Below are 23743 nucleotides of genomic sequence, written 5' to 3'. Positions count from 1 at the left end.
ACGGTTGTTGGAAAACTGAATCCCTTCTTGTCTGTGCCAGGGAAGCTGATCACTTCCTATTTCAGTCAAGAAAGTTTCCAGTGACCTCTGAGCTAGTTGGTAACAAACCCAATTAAGTTTAGCATAGTCAGTAGAGGCCTGGAAGATCCGCACTTCTACGTCGATACTACTGTTTATGTTATTCCAATGCGCAGGGCCTATTGGGAAAATAGGAACTACACTACACCATGTGGTGCCGGTGCTCGACTGAGATCTCTTCTGTTGATTCGCCGTGCAGTGGCCATTTGGTCAATTTTGAGAACTGGGCAGTTGGAACCTGGACACCATTTGATTGGTAAGAGTCGTTATGCGGCACTTGCTGTTGGTTTTGATGCCTGGGATTGGTAAGGTAGTTTAGTAACACTTACTGTGGCTTAGATTTGCGTTGGCCAGCTTTTGATTAGTATGTATGTATATATAAATTGCAATTTATATAGGCAGGTAATGAGGAGATTTTTCTCTGTCTGAATTTGTTTGAACGGCGCACCGTACGAAAAGCACCTTAAGCGCTACTTTGATTATAATACTGCATATTTTGCACTATTTTTGGCATGCCTGTTTTCAGCACACTTCGTAGGATGTGCTGCTTTTGTAGAGGTACCAGTTTGAGACTCGATGAAGCACAACCGGCCCCTCCCGGAGGGGACGCCTAATAGGGACATGTATATTAAGTATGGTATTTCTTCTATAATATACAGCACGTTATGGAATAAGGATCCGGAGTTGAGTTGGCCTATGCATGGGTCATTTGATTTGCGAAAGATTAAGCATGTGGAACGATGTATGTTTAAGTGAAAGACTAGGCAAGATATGTTTGACTGTGTGCGTATGTGGGAGAAAAGTGCGTGAACAAATGAAGCGTGAGCAAGCCTTGCTTGAAAAAGAACGGCGAAAGAACATTTATGCGAAAGCATTAGAGATAAAACACAAGGAAACAAAAGAACTAAGAGAGAGAGAGATTAGGGAGCGCCATTTACAGGTAACTGGCCAATATGCTGTTCGGCAGCCCCTTTATCCTATCCTTAATAAACCGCAAGATGAGTTCTTGTTATTAGATCATTCTCCACCTCCGTATATTTTCCCTTCCGCTCCTCATAAGTCCAATGAGGAATCTTCTACAGATTAGGACAAAGCACGAGAAACTCGTTCTATGTTGACCACTGCGCTTTCTGCTGAGCTTAGATCTGCTGCTCGCACAGCCGTCCGTAATACTGCCTCTGAACTTTTAGATTACATGAAGAATTGGCAGGAAAGGGAGCAAGTATATTTTACAGAGGTGTTTGCCGCAGAAGTAGTTGAACGGTTTAGGAAACATTCTGAGGAATTGGAGCGTGTTGATATAGCAAATGATTGTAAGCAAATGCGTGATGGTCTTTTCCTCTTTTCTCAGGTGGCTGACTCAATCAGGCGTTTGGTTAAATTACGTGTTGAGGCAGTCCGTTTGCGAGAAGAGAAAAAGGCAGCAGACACAGTTGCACAAACATCTCAGACCGGCGTGACACAAGCTTCTATCTTCGGAACAGATAAGACTATGGTAGTTCATGCGAAACCCATGCGGGAAGCCGCACTTTTGTATGTTCCTCCTAGAGGCGAGGGAACAGATTATGGTAAGAGTTTTGCCGATTCCAAGGGTTATTTTATTTATACTTGGGTTTACACTCCTTGGAATAGAGCGGATGTTATGGCCCGTAAAACTGCATTGCCTGATCCGCGTAAAAATCCAGCAGCTTTTTATAAGGAAGTTGAGGGTGCTATTGGCTCTTGTACCATGACTGCCTGATATTGATTAGTTTTTCGGCTTGATATTGCCGTCTGACATGTGGAGAACTGTGCGTAAAGTTGATGATCGTGCAACTTTTGGGGAATTATGGAAAGAGTTAGAACAAATGGATGTAGAGCGGGAGCCTGCACAGAAACCGTGTAAATTAATTTTAGATCTCCATACAGCAATATTAGTTAAGTTAAAGACTATTATTCCCCCTAAAAAGATAGATTGGACTGTGTTAGCGTCTTGTAAGCAAAAGGCAGATGAATCGGTCTCTGATTTCTTTACACGCTTTGAAGAAGCATTCCACGATTTTAGTGGCCAGTCATTGACAGATGACACGGGTAGGCATCTGTTTGTCGATAAATATGTCACAAACCTTTTGTCAGGAATAGCTAGTCGCCTAAAGGGCAGTGAGAGTTCATGGACTACCGCGTCTCCAGTTTCTCTTTTGACTATGGCTCAGTATTATGAACGCCAGGAATTAGAAGCAAAGGGTAATGAGGATAAGAAGACTAAAGAATTCAAAACGAAGGTTATGTTGGCTCAGGCTTATGGTCCGCCTTCTAGAGGTAATGATAGAGGTGGACGTGGATCTTATGGTTCGTCTTTTCCTTCCTATACTCGTTCGAATTTGTCTGTTAACCAGTGTGCGTATTGTAAGAAGTTTGGACATTGGATTTCTGATTGTCCAGTACTACGTGCTCAGCAGTGCCCACGTGGTCAGGGACAAATGAGAAATCGTTCAGGATATTCAGGGCCTAGAGGAAGCACAAATTATCATGCCATTTTTTATGCTAAAACACGTGGACAGGATGAGTTTAACACTTTTGATAGACGGAACCAATATCAAATGTCTGACTATGTGCCATCTGATTTTCAAGATTCTGCTTGTGCATAGGATGGGGTAAGGAATCAGTTGAAGTTCCAGTAGACCAGAGGGGTCCCTATGTTACAGCACATGTTTTGGGTTCTACTGATCAGTTTCTGGTTGATACAGGATCTACTCGTTGAGCCTTATCTAAACAATTGGTTCCAAGGGCTCCCCTGTCTGGCTTAACCATTACATCAATAGGGTTCCATGGAACACCTTCCCTTAGCCCACTGTCACAACCACTTGCATTCCATGTTGATAAGTTCACTGCTCTCCATGTCCATTTTTGCTTTCTCCGAACACACCAGATAATATTGTGGGTCTTGATATGCTCAAGTATTTCAGGGCTATGATACGATGTTCTCCTGAATAAGTGCGTGTTATTTTGAATGACAATTACCCCACAATTGAGAGATCTTGTCTTGTTAAAGAGGATACTGCATTAGCTTCTCTCCCTAGTACTTTGTGGGCTACTTCAGTCACTGATGTAGGACAGATGGTTATCCCACCAGTGCATATTAGTGTCAACTAGTTGACCGCTAGGTGGCGAGCGTGTGTGCGGCTCTATCGAAGCAGGGCAGAGTAGACAGACACAGACGCCGAGCGAGTGGAAGCTGCAGTGAGAGGCTTCTTTGGGGTCTTCTTGGGGGCATCCAGCCCTCAGCCCCAGGCCCAAGCCCCCCCGCACTTTGATTTCAGCTCTCCACCTCTCCTTCGGCTGCGCAGACGGGAAGCCGAGACCTTGGCCCTTGCCCCTGCATAACGTCCGGACGCACCGGCCAGCCCTGAGCCACCGAGGAGGAAGGAGAGGAGCTGTCGGTGAGTTCAAGGGGCGTGGAGCCCACTGTTCGGTGTCTGGTGGTTCGCAGGAGGCAGCCCAGTAAGTTGGCTACTGCGCTTCGCCTTGCAGCTCGTTGCTTGCTGCAGTTGGCTGCTTTGCTGTGTTCTAGGGCCAGGGCCAGCATCAGCAACGCCCCAGCCGTCTCCATCTGGGAATCCCTCCCCTTCTTGGACCTTTCTTGGACCTTTTCTCGAACCTTTCTTGGCCTGGCATCAGGAGGCTGTGAGGCAAGCGAGGGGAAGTGAAGGGCAGGGTAGGGACATAGCACGAGCGCGGTCGCCGTTAGAGGCAGCCGCTAAGTAAGAGCCCGGGGGGGGGGCAGCCCAGGCCAAGCTGACTAGGTCCGTTTTGGCTCGAGGTACCCCCTGAGTGCACCGCTCGTCCGAACCAACGCATGGGTGAAAGGTGAAAGGAAGAGCAGAGAAGGCGAAAGCTACAGCACAGTACCTGACAAAACTTAATATATCACTACTACTTTACAATTCTCCCAGAAATTCACTGACTATCTCTCCCACCCTCTTGCCCAACCCTGTCCACCTGAGATGAGATCAGGCAGGGTGAGGATATCAGGTCCACAAAAGAAAAAGAAAAATAGAGGGAAAACTGCCAAGATAACTATGGATTCAGACCAGACATAAAAATCTGCTGCTGAGCTACCCCGAAAATACTACAGACAGCAAGACTCAATCCACCAAGTTGGGTCCTGACTGGATGGCTTGTAAATCTCTTAGCAACCAACCAAAGATAACATCAAAATTTGCCTTCTTGAAAGATGCTGAGTCAGTGGTCTTCTCAAGCAACATGAACATTACAGGCCTCCCAATCCCCCTGAACCCCCTGGTGTCTATCATCAAGGGTAGTTCTGGAGCAAACGGGGTGATTTGCACTCCCCAAAGCAGTCACGTCAGCTATTACCTCTGTCGAGCCTGGAGTGGCAGACTCAATTGAAGCCATGGGAAGTTCGTCAATCAAGCTCACCTCAACTCAGCGAGTGAGACGGCACAACTCTGCACCTACCTCTGTCGCCAGTCTCAACGGCAAATACAACAAATTGGATCTTCAAACTGAACTAAACGGGGCTGAAATCAGAAATGTAGAAGATTCCAACCAAATTCTACTTGAAGTCAGCTGCAGCATTCCGTGCAGTCAAAACGGTGAACTTCTAAACCACTGTTAAAAGGTTAGCCTCATGGACTCGAAGATGGAAGGAGTGGTTATCTTTTCTAGGGACGGTGAAACAGATTCGGAAAAACAGGAACAACATAGAGTGAGAGAATCAGCGCCCACTGAAATCACAGAGGAAGCAGAGCAAGTCGAGAAAGAACTCTCCTATCTTAAGTCAGAGGAATAGGAAAAAATGCTGCACTCATACGGAAACACTATCCCTGGACACCCTCAGCTATCATCTCCACTAAGGCAGGAGAAAAGCGAGGACCCTCCACAAGAGAAGGCATGGGCTATCGCCCATGACATTCTTCAAAGGTCAGCTGACGCAATGACCTACCAAGCAAATAAAATGGATATTCAAATCAGTCTCCTGAATACACTTGCAGTGTATGTAGCCAAAAGTGCGACAAGATCTCAAATTTAAACAGCTTGATCAGAGGGGCTCAAGAAGCGGCAGACCGTCCGCAACAACGATGTGACTGTACACCAATAGTGGAGAAACTCAGTACACTTCCAGGGATAATGGAAAAGCTTGTGGTCATCCGGGCACGCTTATCAAATGAGCGAACAGCAAATATCTCCGACTACCAGCAGAGCAAATACAACTCTCCCCTCCTCAACTGAACAAGAGCTGGGAGATCCTGTGGGAAAGGGGAAAAGACAAAGGAAGCAGAAAGGACGTAACAAAATAAGAAGGAGCAAACAAGATCTAAGCCTCTACCCGATGTTCAACACCCACAGACGTCCTGCAGTCCCAGAGGGTGACGAGCTACAAAACTCTTTGAGCCAATAACCAAAATGGAAGAACAACCAATCATGCTGGGAAGCAAAAAAAGGAAGAGTGGCACTCCCACAACTGAAAAGCATCCAGCAACGGCACCTCTTGGAAAAAAGTGCACAGTGGGGAAAAAAGAGCAAATCGCAACCCCCTACATGGCCCACTCAAAAACATCCATCATGCAGAACGAAAAGGTACAGTCCCAAACCTTCAGCCACCCGACAAACCAACTGGGCGTAATTATGACCTTAAATCAGGCAACCATCGTAAGCCTCTGTAACAATCGACAGGGCGTAATCCCAGCGAGTGATAAAGGCGCAGAGGGACAAGGTAAAAATGAAAGGTTCGACAGTGAGCAGAATGAGGCACACTCCACGAGTCCTTTAACAAAATGAGTTCACATGCCCTCCGTGCAAACATCAGAGGCAACTCTAAGGCCGCCCAGAACATCGCCGAGTGGTGACTGCCTCTTCACTTTCTTTTACCCGGAATACAAGTCCAAAGGCAGCCATGATGTTCTCAATCATGGGAACAATATAAAGTTGATTCATGCATCAGGACTGTCAAATGTAATAACTTCTCAAGATATCACTTCAATAGAATTCATTGCACCGTGTCAAGGACAAACAAACGAAACTACAAAGGTCACCTGGAGCTCAGCAGAGGCAATGAACACCATCTTAGGGCAAATTGACACATTTAAGCAATGGGGCATACAGATACAACCTGGCAGGGAAGTGGGCTACCCTCACGTCTTGCAGGCAAGTCAAGGTGTCGAGTCCAGACGTGCGGAGAGGGGAGCAGTGTATTCAGTCCTCAGGGGTGCATGCAACAAAACTCCCACCATCGACCACAATCATAGGAAATCAAGAGAGGAGGGGATCATATCAACCAGGGATCGGGAAGAGGTTGGCACATGGTCATGGTTGGCAGGCACTCTGAACACAACTCGTCTCTTACAATGAAAGCCAAATATGGAATACGGACATGAAACGTCTCCTCTAAAGATCTGTTCATGGAACATTAATAGTCTAACAAACAAACTGGAGGACAACGCCATAATCTCCTACTTCCGGGAATTCGAGATTCTATTATTACAGGAGACATGGCTCCTTGAACCGCAGCAAATAGAAGGCTTTAAATCTCACCATATCCCAGCACAAAAACTGAACCGTTCAGGAAGAGGGAGCAGCGGCCTAGCCATTTACATATCAACAAAAAACGCAGTCGCCTCTTGGGACCTCTTAGGTTCATCACATTGCCTCCAGTGTGTGGGAATTTCTTATACTTCTAGTAGAGGCCATCTCTGGACTTTGATCCTAATGAACGCCTATGTTCGCCCAAACTCAGCATCATGGCAATCCTTCGTAGAAGAAGTGACTGCGACAGTATTAAGAGTGAAAACCGGTCCTCTTAACTCAGAAATACGTCTATCTGGTGATTTCAATATGTGTCTTGTGTCAGACCTACAAAAAAACGAGGTCACCAAATCACACGATAGTACCTGGGAGATACCACCGCAGGACCGGCCAGGATGGCACAAGGATGACTCGAAGGGACGTTCCTTACAAGGCAACCTCGAAAATCTGGGCCTTAGAGCACTCAACGGACGCTTTCCCTTAGACAAGCCTCCTCGCTTCTCTTATCTATCGAAAAATGGCGCCTTACTAATCGATTACACCTTCGCCAGCCTCTCACTCCTTCATCAAACAACAAGTTATTGTCTTGGGAGTAGAACCGAAAGTGATCATTGTCCCCAAGAAATATTGCTGAGGACCAGTCTCACTAATCATGAAAAAGAAAAGGCATTGCCATCCGAGAGCCACACAATCAACCTAAAACAAATTAAATGCGCTGTCAGTAATTTCCAACAAGTAGCAACAGAGGCCAAACAAATTATCAAGCGCTACAGTAAGTGCACGGACGATAAAATTGCCAACTGGTCAATATTTGCAATCGAACTTATCGACAAATATGCGAAACCGATAAAGTATGCAATTCTGACTGGGTAAAAGCAGACGCCCCGCTTGAATCGGGCATGGCGGGCGCTTAAAACAGATCCAATGAATCCGACAAAAAAACTAAATTAAGAGAGGCCCGCAGCTACCTTAGGAAAGCCAAAAGAAAGCAACGCAGAACTCAATGGAATTCGTTCTGGGCTAGACTACAGCAAGATATTAAAACAAACAATTCCGGTTTTGTCTAGGTTTTGGCGAACTATCAATAGTATATCGGGGGACGCACCTAAAGTTGCCTCTTCATGCATGCTGGAGTCAGAGTGGGTTGATTTCCTATATCTTCACTTCAATGATCGTAAAGCAAAAATTCTTCATCAGAATTTATCCTTTGAAGATAATGCTGTACAACAAGCGGTCTTCCGCGCACTCGATCTGAACATCATAAATCCCTTAATGAAGGAACCCTTTAACGACGACAAAAAAATAGAATTACCAAAAGAGTGCCCCTCGACTCGGAGCAGCAAAGAACTTACATCAATCGAGACGGCTGAAATTGAAAAACTGATTAAAAAGGGTCGGAAGGACGGGGCGCCAGGTCCAGGTGGAATCCCTCAAGCATTGTTTACGGAAGATGTAGCTTTTTGGGCCGTGAAGATATGCACCTTATTCACTTCTATCCTGCAGAATAACATCATACCGCCCTCTTGGCGGGGATCAATCCTCGCACCAATCTTCAAAGGTGGGGACAAAAAATCCCCTGGGAATTACCGCCTCAATGCCCTCATCGACAACGAAGCAAAGTACTTCGCAGGAGTTTTGCTCAACTCACTTAGGGCATGGGCGGACGACAACTCTATCATTCCTCCGAACCAAACTGGTTTTACAAGCAATACCGGCACTTAGGTCAATCTCATGACCCTCTCCTGCCTGATTGACCAGGCGGAGTTCAGCTCCTGCCCTCTCTACATTGGATTCATTGACTTCCAAGCGGCCTTTGACAATGTGAATAGGGCCAAGCTCTGGCAGAAGCTGACTAGAATTCACATTCCAACCGATCTCCTAAGAGCCATACAACTTCTACATCAGGATACTTGGGTCAGGATCAAGATCGGGGACGGCTCAAGACTATCACGCCCAATCCTGACAATAAAAGGGCTAAAACAGGGCAGCGTCCTGGCCCGACACTTTTCAACTTATTTCTATCCGACCTTAACGAAGCTCTAAATAGGGTTAATTCACATGCTCCCAAAGTAACTGGTCTCTTGTTGTCGAACCTTTTATACGCTGACGACGTGGTCCTTCTTAGCAAAAAAAGATCGGCATGCAAAGGCTCCTGGACGCCACCTCTGATTACTCCAATAAGAACGATCTACAGATCAACAACAAGAAGACCAAAATCTTGGCGGTTCGTCCAGGAAAAGCTAAGAAACTGTCCTGGACCCTGAACAAGGAAAGCATTGTCGAATCTAAGTGCCATAAGTATCTTGGAGTCATCTTTAACAACAACGACAAATATAAATCTCAACTAGAAAAACAAAAAAGGAAGGGTGCTGCACTCGCTTTTGCAATTGGATCAATCCACAAGAAACTACAAGGCCCAACTTTTGCACCCACACTACAGGTCGCTCAAGCAAAAATAATTCCCACACTAACCTACGGTAGCGAAGTCCTAAAGGGACTGGACAGTGGTCAATTGGACAAAATCATAACAAAGATCTATAGAATAGTGTTCAAGCTACCAATCCAAACATCACCGGCACAAATTAGGTTGGAACTGGGAATTTGCCATCAACCACTCTCCAGAGCCATGACTTTACTTGTGTGCTGTCACAAATTGAGGTCATCTAAGGCAGGTAGCATGGCACACCATCTTTGGGCCAGTCTCGATACTAACTCATGGCGAGCAGGGTATGATTATTGGATAAAAGGCCTAACAACTCTATGCCTAAACGATCTTTGGAGGATGCACGTAAGTCAAAAGGAATTCAAACGGCTAGCGAAAATAAGCACAAAAAAGTTGTCAATAGTGGAAGACAAGGCTCGCCTAGCAAAAAGAAGTCACAGGTGGTTGACCCTGCAAACCTATGCCCTGTTGATCCCACAGCAGTACCTAACCTTACCTTTCACTGCACAGACAAAACTAAAGTTCCTAAAACTGAGACTGGGAGTCATCAACATGTAGGTTCATCTCCCAAAATGGAAAAGAGATCATGGACGAGAACTATGTTGACTCTGTGGGAATCACTGAGAAAACATAATGCATATTATATGCCTTTGTCCAAAATTGCTGAATGAAAGACGGTCCATCCTGAGGCATCTATGGAACATAAACAAGATCAGATCGTGTAGAGCAGCAATTCTGGCCTGCTTTGATCCTAGGAACACCAAATTAAACTGTGCCTTAGGAAGGTTCATGGATCTTGCAGCAAAAAAACTTTGTGAGGGGCCCAAAGTCGGTGATCCTTCTACTGCATAACGTGCTGGCAAGCCCTATTGGTCGTCCCTTTGCATATTGGACCCAATAAAGATCCTTTATTTTTAACGTATCTTTTAAACATTTTAAATTCTGTACTTGCAATGATTTTTTTCTTTTAATCATGCAATAAAGTTCTTATTATTATTAGTGTCAAGGAGGGCGCTTCATTGCCACGCTTGCCTGAATATAACATTTCTCAGGAAGGCGAAGAAGCACTCATTCGCATTGTCCATAATTTGATTAAAGTGGGGGTTGTGGAGGAAGTCTGTAACAGTCCTATTCTGCCCATTTTGAAAAAGAATACTGATACTAGGATTTACAGATTCATTATTTATTTACCAGTGGTTTCTGACATAACAACACTACTTACTTTGGTTCCCCCGACAGCGACTACATTTAGCGTGATTGATTTGAAGAACGCTTTCTTCTCGATCCCTATTCATCCCTGATAGCAGATATTTGTTCCGCCTCGCTTTGAATAATCGATCGTACAGATTTTGTAGAGTTCCCCAAGGGTATACTGAGAGTCCTAGTATTTACAGCCAAGCACTGAAAAGACCGCTTGATTCTTTTTTTTACCTAAAGGAGTGGCTCTCATTCAATATGTCGATGACATCTTGTTGGCAGCCAATACGCCTGAACAGTGTGTGGAATATACTTTGTCTTTACTTTCTTTTCTTGCATCGCACCATCACAAAGTGTCACGAAAGAAATTGCAATATTGCAGACCAAAGGTAACCTACTTAGGTCACCTTCTGTCTAGGGAGGGCCGTGCACTTACCTCAGATCGCATTCAAGCAATTTTAGATACACCAGCACCTTCTACTCAGAAAGATGTTTGTGCATTCATTGGTCTGAATTCGTTTTGTAGGCAATGGATATTAGGGTTTTTGGACATTGTCAAACCCCTGTTAGCTCTTTTGTCCAAAGACACTCCAGTGCCCCTTCCATGGACAACTGAATGTTAGAATGCTTTTCATCAGTTACGTCAAGCTCTTTGTTCTGCACCAGTGTTAGGCACTCCAGATTACACAAAGGGTTTTACACTCTACGTACATGAGAAAGATAGATGCACATTGTCAGTTTTAGTGCAGACAAATGGTGATAAGCAGCGTCCCTGTGCATACTTTTGAGCGGTTCTGGATCCTGTTGCTCGTGCATTATCTGGGTGCTTTCGTTCAGTTGCAGCAACAGCTGTGTCCATACGTCAGATTGAAGGGATAGTTTTGTCACATAAACTGTTGGTGCTAGTACCCCATGCAGTAGATGCCCTTTTGAATCAGACCAAGACACAACACTTAACTAGTGCCCGTTTGACAGGATACAAATTGACATTGTTAGTACCTCATATTACCTTGAAGAGATGTGCAACACTAAACCCAGCCACTTTGTTGCCATATCCTGTGACTCAGTCTCAGCCAAAGGAGCCTCACGATTGTATATTCCTTACTGAGGAACAGACAAAGGGTTGCATCGATTTGCAAGATACGCCCCTTTCAGATGTAGATGGGGAACTGTGGGTTGATGGGTCCTGTTTGAAGTTAACAGATGGCACGACCTCAGCTGCATATGAAATTACCAAACTTCAGACAGTAGTGGAAACAGCTCGGATAACACAGAAGTCAGCCCAAGCAGCTGAACTAATAGCTCTGACATGAGCGTGTGAACTTAGCACTGACTTGAGTGTGAACATCTATACAGACAGCCGCTATGCTTTTGGAGTGGCCCATGATTTTGGCCTGCTTTGGAAGGAAAGAGGTTTTCTTACATCCCACGGGATGCAGATAATGCATGGAGAATTAGTGCATAACCTTTTGACTGTACTGACATATCCGAAAAAGATGGGGATTGTGAAGTGTAGTGCACACAAGAAAGTGACTGATAAGATAGGACACAGTAATGCCTTTGCAGATTGCGTAGCTCGAGAGACTGCGATGCAACAGAGCACTACTTCCATGTACTTAGTGAAGTCACAAGCTGAGCGATGGCATGATGCTAGAGAGGAAGTACTAGATGTACAGAGATCAGCTTCTGCAGCAGAACTTGAGCAATGGGCCAAAGAAGGAATATTGGACGATGAGGGTTGTTGGCGCAACAAAGACATGGATAGATGGAAACTGCCTGCAGCTTATGGTTCAAATGGCACATGGGCGGGCACATGTTGGAGCTCTAGCGATAACAAAATTGCTTACATGAGTTTGGGAGCATCCTGAGATTGCCAGCACAGCTAAGAGAGTAGTACAGTCCTGTTTGATTTGTTGGCAGTATAATCCTGGTAAAGGGACACGAACTCCTACAAGAGGGTTTGCTACACCGACTGCACCTTTTGAAATTTTGCAGATGGATTACATCCAACATGAAAGCTGCAATAACTTAAAATATGTCCTAGTGGTGGTATGTGCCTTCTGCAAATGGATAGAGGCATACCCTACAAAGAATAATACAGCTCTCACTACAGCTAAGGTGCTTCTTAAGGAGTTTTTCCCTAGATAAGGTGTTTGTAAACTTTTGTGGATTGACAACGGACCTCATTTTATTGGGCAAGTTGTTGAGAATGTCCTGAAAGAATTAGGGATCAAGCAGAAATTCCATGCAGTCTTCCACCCACAATCAGCAGGATTAGTGGAGAGGTACAACTCTACTTTGAAACTAAAGTTGGCGAAAAATACTGGCTTCCACCTCTCTGAAATGGCCAGATGCACTACCTCTGGCATTGTTCTATTTTTTTATAAACATTTTTACTTGCATTTTAACATGGTACATCATCTTCGGTCCTTCCCCTCAACCCCCCATCCCCCCAGTGTCTCAGCAGAAAATTCCTTCCAGTTCATACCCCCCATAGCGTGTCCAGTGGGATCCGGGGCGGTTTGCTTGTCTTGGTTCCCTGGTCTCCGCACGAGAGATCGGTGGTCCTTTATATGTCCATCCACCTTAATCCCCATCTTACAATCCCCCAACTAGCCCATGGAATTTTCTCCATTTCCCCCATACTCTGCCAAATTTCTTGGGGCAACCTCTCGCCTTGTATGTGACCCGCTCCGCCGCCATATAGACATCTAGTCCACGTCTCCACTCCCCCAATTGTGGCGGCGTGTTCGTTCCCCAGTACTTAGCCACATCTCGTTTTGCTATTACCAGTGCTAGGACTAGAAAGATCAGCAGGGGACGGGCAAGGTCTACATCATTTGTCATTCCTAGAAGGACCAATTTAGGATCAGACGGCAATGCGACCTCTAGAACCTCCCCCAGCTCTTTCAAAACTTCTTGCCAATATTGCTGTATTGTAGGGCATGACCAAAGGATATGGTAGAAGTCTCCTTATGCTCTACCACATCTCAGACATCTCGTATCACTAATCCTACCCATCTTGTGTAGTCTCACCCTGTCGTAGTATGTTCTGTGTAGTACATTGTATTGTATAAGTCTTAGCCTGGATTTAATGGCAACTTCTCTGGGATGCATTAGGACTGTGTCCCAGTCTACCGTGTCCATTTCACCAACCTCGGTCTCCCACTTCCTCTTGAGGTCGCCCAGGTCGTCTGTCATGTTATTCATCAATGTTTTATACGTGAGGGACACTACCTTATCAGGGATTTGTTCCTGCAATAGTCTGCCCTCCAAGGGTGCATACTCCGGGAGTGAGACCAGTTGGATTTTTTCTGCACGCCACGCGTGCCGTAGTTGTGTGTATTTAAATATCTGTGTGCTGTGTAGGCCAAATTCCCTTTGTAGCGCTACGAAAGATTTTGGCTATTATGTCACCTATGTTCGAGATCCCAATATCATCCCAGCGCTGGAAGCCCTTTAATTTATGCAGTTCTGTCAGCCACGCACAGTGCCAGAGCGGGGTCTGACGGGTGGACTTTTTCTTCCATCCCGTGCGCGTCAATGCTTTATTCCACACTGCCAGGGTGAGCCCCGTGGCCGGAAGGAGTTTCGTCCTACTCTTTCCCCCATATAGGTAATAAATACACAGCCGGGTGCCCATTCAGTATCTTTCTAGGGCATATGTGGGGTGGTCCACCGGTGCCTGTAGCCAGTCATTAATAGGGGCTAAATGTTCCGCCCAATAATAGGCCTCCAAATTTGGGAGAGATATTCCTCCGCTATACTGGTGACGTTGGAGAGTACTCAACGCGACCCTCGGCTGTTTGCCCAGCCAAAGGAAGGCCCTAAGTTCTGCACTTATTCTCCCCAACACCGTATGCGGCAGGGGGTAATACTCGTTTTGGAGTGCATATAAGAATTTTGGGAGCGTTATCATTTTAAACATGGCTGCTCGCCCTAGTATGGTGAGAGGGAGCTGTCGCCATCTATGCGCGTCCTCCATCAAGTTCTGTAATATGCGTTCAACATTTTTATCATATGACTGTTTATTATCTAGCTTTTTTTTTGTTTGTTTTTTTTGTTTTTTTTTGTTTGTTTATTATCTAGCATCACATGGACCCCGAGGTACTGGAACCCCCCAGTTGTCGTCAATAACCTATTGGGCAATTCCGTCCAGTTGCTGCGCCCGCTGGGGTCGTAGAGGACTGACTTGTGCCAGTTTATCTGGTATCCTGCGTGCTCTCCGTAACGTTTCAGTTCCATAAAAAGCACCAGAATGGTGGTGGCTGGCTTCGTGATGTAAAGGAGGACATCATCCGCATGGGGCGAAATTTTTTCCTCGGCTGGGTCCGCCTCTCCCATCCTGAAGCCCCCGATATCTGCGTTTTGGCAGATTCTACCCGCCAGCACCTCAATTGCAAGTGCGAAGAGGAGGGGGGGGGACAGTGGACACCCCTGTCGTGTCCCTCTCTGGACCGGGAAGTCCATCAATATGGTATAGTTTCTCTTAACCCTGGCTCTGGGCGGGGGCGCTAGAGGGCGCCGGGCAAGATGGCCGCACTCGTGTGAGGCTCCGCCGAGACCATTACAAAATCCGCACATTAATCCTGCTTTCCCCGGCGCCTTCACCCTGAACTCCGGCTGAGCTTGCTCCGCTAACATTGGGGGCCCCCTGGAGCGCTCTGTGCCGTGATTGAGGCTGTGCTGTGGGCGCCTGGAGCGGAACGATCCCGGGCCGGGACATTGAAGACTGCGGCCTCGGCTGATGCGGAGCGGAGGTCCCGCTGTGGTCCGGATCCTTGTCCCCGCTGCTGCCTGAGACATCGGCGCTTCTGAAGCGCTTCTGAAGCGGCGCTTGTGTCTGCGGGGGCGGTGTAGCGGAGGCGACGGCGGAATCTGCCTGGAGCGGCATCGGAGCACCGGACGGCCTGGACTCGGCCCTGCTGGTCTCGGTGAGTGGGGCGGGGCGCTACGTGAGCCTGGGGCTGCGGAGGTGGTGCCGGGCCGCGATAGCCCACGTCGCGCGAGCTTGGGCCGGGGGGGGCTGGGGAAGGGTCGGCTGAGGGGCGGTGTGGCTGGACGGACGAGCACTTCTGCGGGGCCACGACCTGGGCTGCAGGGGAGCGTTCTCTCCGCTACGCACGTTTCGCTGGGAGGCCTGCTGCAGTGAACTTCTGGCTGGCGCCCGCCATCTTGGACCTTCTTCTCTCCTGGCTGCTGACCATCGGGCTCCGGTGTTCGGCGCTTCTCCAGCGCTGCCTATCCTGACCTTCGGTGCTGCCGGGGAGGGGGCCTGGACCCGGAGACCTCCTCAAGGCGGCCACTCCGTTCCTGCGTGTTTCTATATATAATTACACCACATAGCTAGGTCGACCTGGCGCGCTTTGCCCGCAGGGGTTGATGAGCTGCTTGGACTAGACTGAAAGTGTCTGTGGGGCCTGGCCCTGGGCCGACTCTGCGGTGTGAGACAACTGGTGGGTCCCCTGCTGCAGTTTTGAGCGCATTATCTGGAGCCTTTGCCCTACACAGCTGTGCCTTAGACCGCGCTGAGCCTGATCGCAGACATGGGCAGACCCGAGAGAAACCAGCCTAAAATCAACTTTGAGGCGAAAAAGACTGCGCACACATCCTCACAGGCGCCTGCGGACCCTGACCCGGCTGGGGCTGTTGGGGGTACGCCTAATTTGGAATCCACACTGGTGGCTATGCAGAAGACTCTGCAATCTATTGAAGGCACCATGGAGTCAGTGAATCACCGGCTTGACCACATGGCGACGCAATTTGACCGTCAAAACGAGCGGATGGGAGAGGTGGAACAGCGAGTTTCCGCCACGGAAGATGGCCTGGCCACGGTCTCGTCCAAAGTGTTTAATATGGAAAGAGTGCTGGCGGTCATACAAGCGAAGAATGAGGAGTTAGAAGGGAGGTCCAGGAGGAACAACGTTCGCGTCACGGGCTTGCCAGAGTCCACGAATGTGGGGCGCATGGAGGACTACATGGAGCGTATGATCATCGACATCTTTGGGGCGGACCAGCTGTCTCGGGTCTTTATTGTGGAACGGGCGCATCGGTCTCTGGCTAAGAGGCCTCCGTCGGGAGCCCCGCCGCGGCCTATCGTGGCTAGGATCCTGAATTACAGGGACCGGGACACTATTCTACGGCTTGCCAGGGAAAAGGGCTCCATAGAATACCAGGGTAACAAACTGGAGTTTTACCCCGACTTCACCATGGCGGTGCAGACTGCACGTAAAGAATTCGCTACGGTGAAACAGTTGCTGAGGGCCGAGACCATAGCTTATGCCATGTTGTACCCTGCGCGCCTTCGGATTGGGCCGCCTTCGGATAACAAGATCTTCTCTTCGCCAAAGGCAGCCATGGACTATGCTAAGAAGCTGAAAAAACGTGCTAAAGAACCGGCTGGGCGTCATGAAGGTGATGATGAAAGACTGGTCGAAGTAGCCTGAATTGCATTGCACTGCTTGCTGTGGTGATGGAGGAACTGCGGAGTATTGCGTTGGGTCGCCTCTGTTATGGCGCATTTATTACTTGCTGAGAGCTATCTGGGCGTTTTAGCTCCTGATCCACTTTGTACTGTTGCTCTACATGGTGCGGGAGGGGGACTGCTCCGGCTGGCGCTGCCCTGCTGATAACGACATGTTGCTTCAATGGGGCTCTCCTCCAGGTGACCTTGGCTGAACGTGGCCCGATTGAGCTCTACGTGACTAAACGCCAGATGAGGTGGCTTTTCATGGTACTGGTGCTGCTCTGGTGGGTATGGACGCCTCCGGGGGCGCCCAGAGCAATGTACTATTATTTGATTACCAAAATGTTTAATGCTTTGACCGAGGGTGTGGGTGGAGGGGTTGGGGTTGAGGTTAACGGCAATGGTCTGCGCTCTCGTCGGTTCTGACGAGAGTGGTGCGCCACTACGCCCCCGGATATGGGAGCTCCCCAAATACGGCTGTTTGCATTGTTGGGGGTTGTAAAGGGGGGGGGACATGGGGAGGCTTTGGCAAATTGGGGGTGCTGAAGTGGGCGGCGGGTTGGGGGACGGGGTGTTGGACTCTGTTGGGATGTTGTCGATTTTCCTGGTTAAGGGGAATGAGTCCAAAGACTCCACGGGCAATGAATGGGACTTCAGGTGGGGGTTTGGGATCTTGAACAGTGTCATTGGTGTTATCTCCGGGTTGGTGAGACTTGAGGTCTGGTCTAGTGGGTGGGGGCTGCCGAGGAAGAACTTACTGTTGGGTTGCATTTACCTTTGGCGATATGGATAGGGGAGGTACTATCAAGTGTGTTACATGGAATGTGCGAGGACTTAATAAGCCGCAGAAAAGTCGACGAATGCTTGCCTTTCTAAATAGACATGGTGTACAGGTGGCGTTTCTGCAGGAGACGCATCTCAGGGGTAAAGCGGCCGAGACGGTGGGCAGACAGTGGGCGGGGGCGAGGTGGGCCACGGCATATTCTTCCTATGCCCGTGGGGTAATGATTCTCATAAAAAAGAATGTCCCGTTTGAGGTGCTGCACGAGGAGGTGGACCAGGATGGTAGATATATTGTCGTGCAGGGTAAATTGTGCGGCACATTGATCACTCTACTAAATGTCTATGGCCCTAATATAGATGACCCTGATTTCTTCGTTACACTCTGGAACAAGCTGTATAGCCTACCACCATCGGCCCTCCTCTGTGGGGGGGACTGGAATGTTGCGTTAGACTCTGAGTTGGATAAGAGGCATGACCGGCCATATGAGCGTAAGAGAGCGGCGGATGCGGTGTGCGAGGGTATGACTGGGCTGCAACTTTTGGATGTTTGGCGCTTGCGGAATCCTGGCAGGCGGGAGGGCACTTGCTACACATCTGCGCATGATACGTGGTCGAGATTGGATTATTGGTTGTTGACCCGAGATGTGAGTGGATGGGTGCTGAATATAGAACATCTGCCCCGTACGATTTCCGACCATGCCCCTGTTACTTTGAAGCTGCAGATACCTGCACATGCCCCTGCTCCATTTTCTTGGCGACTCTCCCCTGGAGTGTTAACTGATCAGGTTTTGTGTGAACGTCTGCGGCAGATAGTTGAGGAGTTCTTTGTGAACAATGTGGGCTCTGTCAACAGTATGAGCACAGTGTGGGAGGCCTTTAAGGTCTCAGTGAGGGGTGCGTGTATTGGGTTGCGATCCGGGGTTCTCTCGTCCATCAGGGACTCTATGTCCAAACTAGAAAGGGAGTTGCTGGTTCTAGAGCGCCGACTGGAGGAGGGGGCGGAAGTCGCGTTACTAGCGGATGTTAGGGCGAAGGTCACAGAATATAATGACTTGGCGGACCAGGAGGTGAAATTTCTGTCCAAACGTGCTACAGCCAGGTATTATGGAGAGGGGGGCAGGCCGGGTAAGGGTCTTGCTGATCGGATTAGAGAACCTTGGGCAAGACACTGCACAGTGTTAGAAGTTGAAGATCAGGGAGATGTGGTGACTACAACGGATGGTATACTTGCTTGTTTTTCGAGACATTATGCGCAGCTCTATGAGCACAGGGAAACGGCGGAAGAGGAAGAACTAACGCGATACTTTGAGGATGTGGCGTTGGTGTGGCTATCCAGGGGTCAACAGGAATTCCTGATGCATCACGTTACTGCGGCTGAGTTTAGAGATGCAATTGCAGCCCTCCCGAACGGGAAGGCGGCTGGCACAGATGGTTTGCCCGCCGAATTCTATAAAACATATGCAGATTTGCTAATTCCGCAGTTGGCAATGGTCCTGGAAGAAGCTTTTGAATGCGGACGGCTTCCGGGGACTATGAGGGAGGCGCTCTTGGTGGCGCTCCCTAAGCCGGGGAAGCCTCTGAATAGGTGCGATTCATACCGTCCCCTTTCACTCATGAATACTGATGTCAAAATAATTGCCAAAGTGTTAGCCACAAGGCTGCGTCTCCTCCTGCCGGTTATGGTATTACCGGATCAATCGGGGTTTATCCCTCTCCGGTCCACCACTCACAACCTAAGGACCCTATTTGCCGTCCTACATCTCCTTAAGCCAGAGCTGGCCGCGGTGGCGGTCATGCTGGACGCCGCCAAGGCCTTTGACTCGGTAGCATGGAAGTATATGATGGCCGTTCTACATCGGATGGGGGTGCCTTTCTTCTTCACGTCACTAATTTCCCTGTTGTATACTGCGCCCACGGCGAGAGTTAGGGTCAATGGTCATGTCTCTTCCTCCTTTCCGATTCAGAGGGGGACGAGGCAGGGTTGCCCCCTTTCGCCCCTGCTTTTTGCCATCATGATGGAGCCGCTGGCCTGTGTCTTGCGGCAGAGATATGCGGATGCAGCATTGAAGTTCCCTCTCCGATCGTTGGCTGTGTCAATGTACGCTGACGACATGGTCCTATATGTCAGGGATCCGGCGCTCCACCTGGAAAACATTCTCAGAGAGTTCATTAAATTTGGCCGTCACTCGGGACTGACCATAAATTGGGACAAGTCTGTGGTACTGCCTCTCACGGATGTCACTAATCCGGTCCCACTGGAGTTCCCGCTGGAATGGGCGGCGGAGTCGGTTAGATACCTGGGTGTTTGGGTGCATAGGGATTGTCAAGAAGTCATACGGGCCAACTACGGCGTTGCCATCTCCAAATTAGAGGACCAGGTGACGAGATGGATTCGTCTCCCCCTGACCCTGGCTGACCGCGTGTCCTTGATCAAAATGGTAGTTCTACCAAAATTTCTCTATCTCTTCACAAACATTCCGGTCCCGCTGAGGTCACACTTCTTTGCGAGACTAAGATCCCTTTTGATATCGCTCACCTGGGCAGGCAAGAAACCACGGGTGAACTGGGAGGTGCTGATCAAGCCGTACGATCTGGGAGGGTTCGCCCTGCCGGATATGAGACTTTATTATCTTTGTGCACAGGCACACTTTGCGAGTTACTGGATCAATGCTCCACCATACACCCCGCACGTAGCTCTGGAAGCGAGCGCGGTTCTGCCGTATCCACTTAGGGCTATGATCGTAAATAAGCACTCGGTGTTTGAGAAAGGGGAGATCGATACTGTGCGGCTCACGGCGACTGCATGGGACAGCCTGGGTAAACGAGCTGGCAGATTACCGCTATATGCCCCGGCTATGCCACTGCTTTATCACTCGGATATCTCCGTGACAGGCGAACCTGGAGGGCTGCAGATCCTGCGGGAGGCTGGATTACAGACTATGGGGGACCTCTTTCCGGGAGCATCGTTTCTCACATCTCAGGAGATGACGACCCGCTCGTCGAATGCTACTATGTCCACCTTTGTGTATGTCAGGCTTCGGGCAGCCGTGCGTGACTTATACCCAATGTATCCGGAGGAACCGATGGCCCTAGGAGCCTTGCAGTTGTTATATACGGCCAAGGACAGGACTAAATTGCTATCTAAACTATATAAGGCTGCGCAGGAAGACGAGGGTGGAGGGGCGACCCTGGCTAGAGCGAGGTGGGATAGGAGTCTCCCGGAACCGCTAAGCGATGAGGATTGGAATGAGTGTTGTGCTATGACCGGGGGGTATGTGATCAATGGCAACTTCCGCCTTCTGCATTATAAATTCCTACAACAGTGGTACTATACGCCGGCTCAACTGGTACGTTACGGGCTCAGGTCAATTGCTCAATGTGTCCGGTGTGGAGGTGTAGACGCTGACTTTGTACACCTGGCCTGGGGATGCTCACGCGTCTACGATTTTTGGAAGGAGGTGACTGAAAGGCTGACTGTCATGGTTTCGACTGAGGTAAAGCTGGATGTGCGCCTGTGCCTTTTGGGCATTGCTTCTGGAGTGGCTGCGACATCGCGGCGGCTGGTGGTGCTGGCGCTTCAATTGGCCAGGAGGAGGGTCGCTATGGTCTGGGGTGGGAGGAGAGCGCCAGAGGTGCAACTGTGGCTGAAGGATATGGCCTATTGCAGAGACCAATTGAACTGTTATTATGACGAATTACCCACGGCCTCTCGCCCGAGGGATGTGTGGGCTCCGTTTACACTTTATATGTTGTCCTTAACAGACACCGACAGCGACGAGAGTGTGAATGCTGCTCTGTTGGACGGGGAGGATGGAGCTGCCTGAGATGTTACTATAATTGATCTGTGTTTGGCGAAGGGTGACTGTGCGGGGGACACAGCAGGGGGAATGTCGTGGGCTGTTTAGACTGGCATGGAATGGTTCACCTCCCTAGCCTCGCTAATGCCTATGGTTGGTTACAAGAAAGGAGTGCAGGTTCCCTTCCTTGGGGATGCACTGTTGCACATTAGATATGTTGGCTGCCCTGTTACACTATGGCTACTGGACTTGGACTACTCACTGACACCAGGATAAGGAGGGGGGGGGGGATTGGGTGTTGTTGATGTTACTTTTCTTTCTGCAAAAATGAAAATTAGACCGAGATCACATGGGGGCGACACGGCCGCACTCTAAGGGTGTGCTGTAAATATTGCATCTGGATCAACTGTTGTGCCTTCATGAGCCGAGACTTTTGGACTCCTGTGATGGTGTTGATGGCGTATAATATCAGACTCGTATGATTTGTGTGGTGCGCCGATTGCGGCCGGCCCCAGCAGTGGGTTGTAGGCACACCGCTGTGTATATGTTAAATGTGCAATAAAGGTCTTCCAAAAAAAAAAAAAAAAAAAAAACCCTGGCTCTGGGCTCTGTGTATAACAGGCGTATCCATGTCTGAAATTTAGGGCCAAAGCCGAACTTAGTCAGTACCCCCTCAAGGAAAGGCCAATGCACTGCGTTAAATGCCTTTTTGGCGTCCAAGGACAGGAACCAATGGGGCTCCTCCCTGTCACTCACCTCTTGCAACCAGTTATGAGTGCGCCTTAGGTTCAGTCGGGTGGCCCTATCCGGAAGGAAGCCTGTCTGATCTAGGTGGACCAGTTCTGATATCACCGCCGGAAGGCGTAGAGCTAGGATGGTCGCTAGCAGTTTCACCTCTATATTCAAGAGAGATATGGGGCGGTATGACGTGCAGTCGTCCGCTGGTTTACCCTCTTTATGGATCGGGATTATCATTGACATGCACAAGTCCGGCGGGAGACCTCCCTCTTGTACTGCTTCCTCAAACAGCCCCAGCAGGTGGCGCACCAATAGATCTGCCGTTCGTTTAAAGAATTCTGCTGGGAACCCATTCGGGCCTGGCGATTTCCCCGCCCTCAATTTAGTCAGGACTATTTTTATTTCCTCTAGGGTAATGTCTGCCTCCAGCGCTCTTTGGTCGTCCGCGGACAGGACCGGTAATTCAGTGATTTCCATGTATCTCAATGCCTCTTCCTGTGTCCCCAGATCTTTTGCCCAATAAAACCTCTCATAGTGGGCAGCGATCAAAGTATCCGTTCTGACCAAGTCCCCCCTGGGGCCTCTGACTTGCTCCACCCACCTGGCTGCGCGTTCCTGCCTACTGAGCCACGCCATTAACTTTCCCGATTTATCCCCTACGTCATATAGGCGGTGCAGTGTGGCCAGTGCCCGAGTCTTCGCTTCTCCCGTAACTAATTCTCGGTATTGCTGTTGCACGTCCGTCAGCCTCCGAAGTATCCCTGTCTCCCCTGCAGCCTGATACTCCCCCTCTAGTTCCAGTATTTGCGTCTCCAGGGCCCCAACTTCGGTGTCTAGTATCCGCCTTTCTGCGGCAAGTCTGTTCTGGGCCCTATCTCTTAGTACCTCCTTAAACGCCTCCCAGAAGGTCACCCTGGATTTAACTGTGCCCTCATTTTCCGTTATGTAGATCTTGAAGTCTGCTCTAATTCCCTTGATTATGGTAGTGTTTTGTAGGTCCCACGCCGTCAGCCTCCAGGTGCCTCTCTTTTCACCCCTCCCCCCCCCCCCTACTCTCACCAGAAGTGGGGAATGGTCCGATATCCCTCTCGCTTTATATTCCGCTAAATTCCCTCTCGTCAGAATCTGTCTGGGTAGAAAAATGTAATCTAGTCTCCAATAGACTCTGTGAGAGCCCGAGAAGTAGGAGTAGGTCTTTTGTTCCGGGTGTAGCCATCTCCAGACATCTGTGAGCCCTATGTTAGTAAACGTTTTGGAGAGTAAGGTCTGTAGCTGATCACGATGTCCAGAGCTCGTCCTGTCCCTTCTGGGTTCCATCACGTCATTGAAGTCGCCCCCTATGACTTGAGTGGTGTCTGCTGTATCCATCAGTATGTCTGTCACCCCTCAGAGTGTCGCAGCCTGTAGCTTTGGGGGCGCATAAACCAAAACTATTGTGTATTCCCTGCGTTTCCACACCCCTCTCACCCCTACATAGGTCCCCTGAGGGTCAGTCCATGCCTGGGCTATGCGGAATGGCGGGGTGTTCTTCGTGAGTATCACTACACCTCTGGAACCTGTGGTGAACCCTGCATGTGCAAGGACTCTATACTGCCCTCGTGCCTCGTGCCAAGAATGCAGTGTGTGCCTTTAAGATGTGTCTCCTGCAGGAGGATTACGTCGGGATTCTGCCTCTTTATGTATGCATTTACTAACCCTCTCTTGATTATACTACCC

Source organism: Lissotriton vulgaris, chromosome 4_1 (assembly GCF_964263255.1).
Source record: "Lissotriton vulgaris chromosome 4_1, aLisVul1.2, whole genome shotgun sequence".
Taxonomy (NCBI): Eukaryota; Metazoa; Chordata; class Amphibia; order Caudata; family Salamandridae; genus Lissotriton; species Lissotriton vulgaris.
This window is presented reverse-complemented; position numbering follows the sequence as displayed.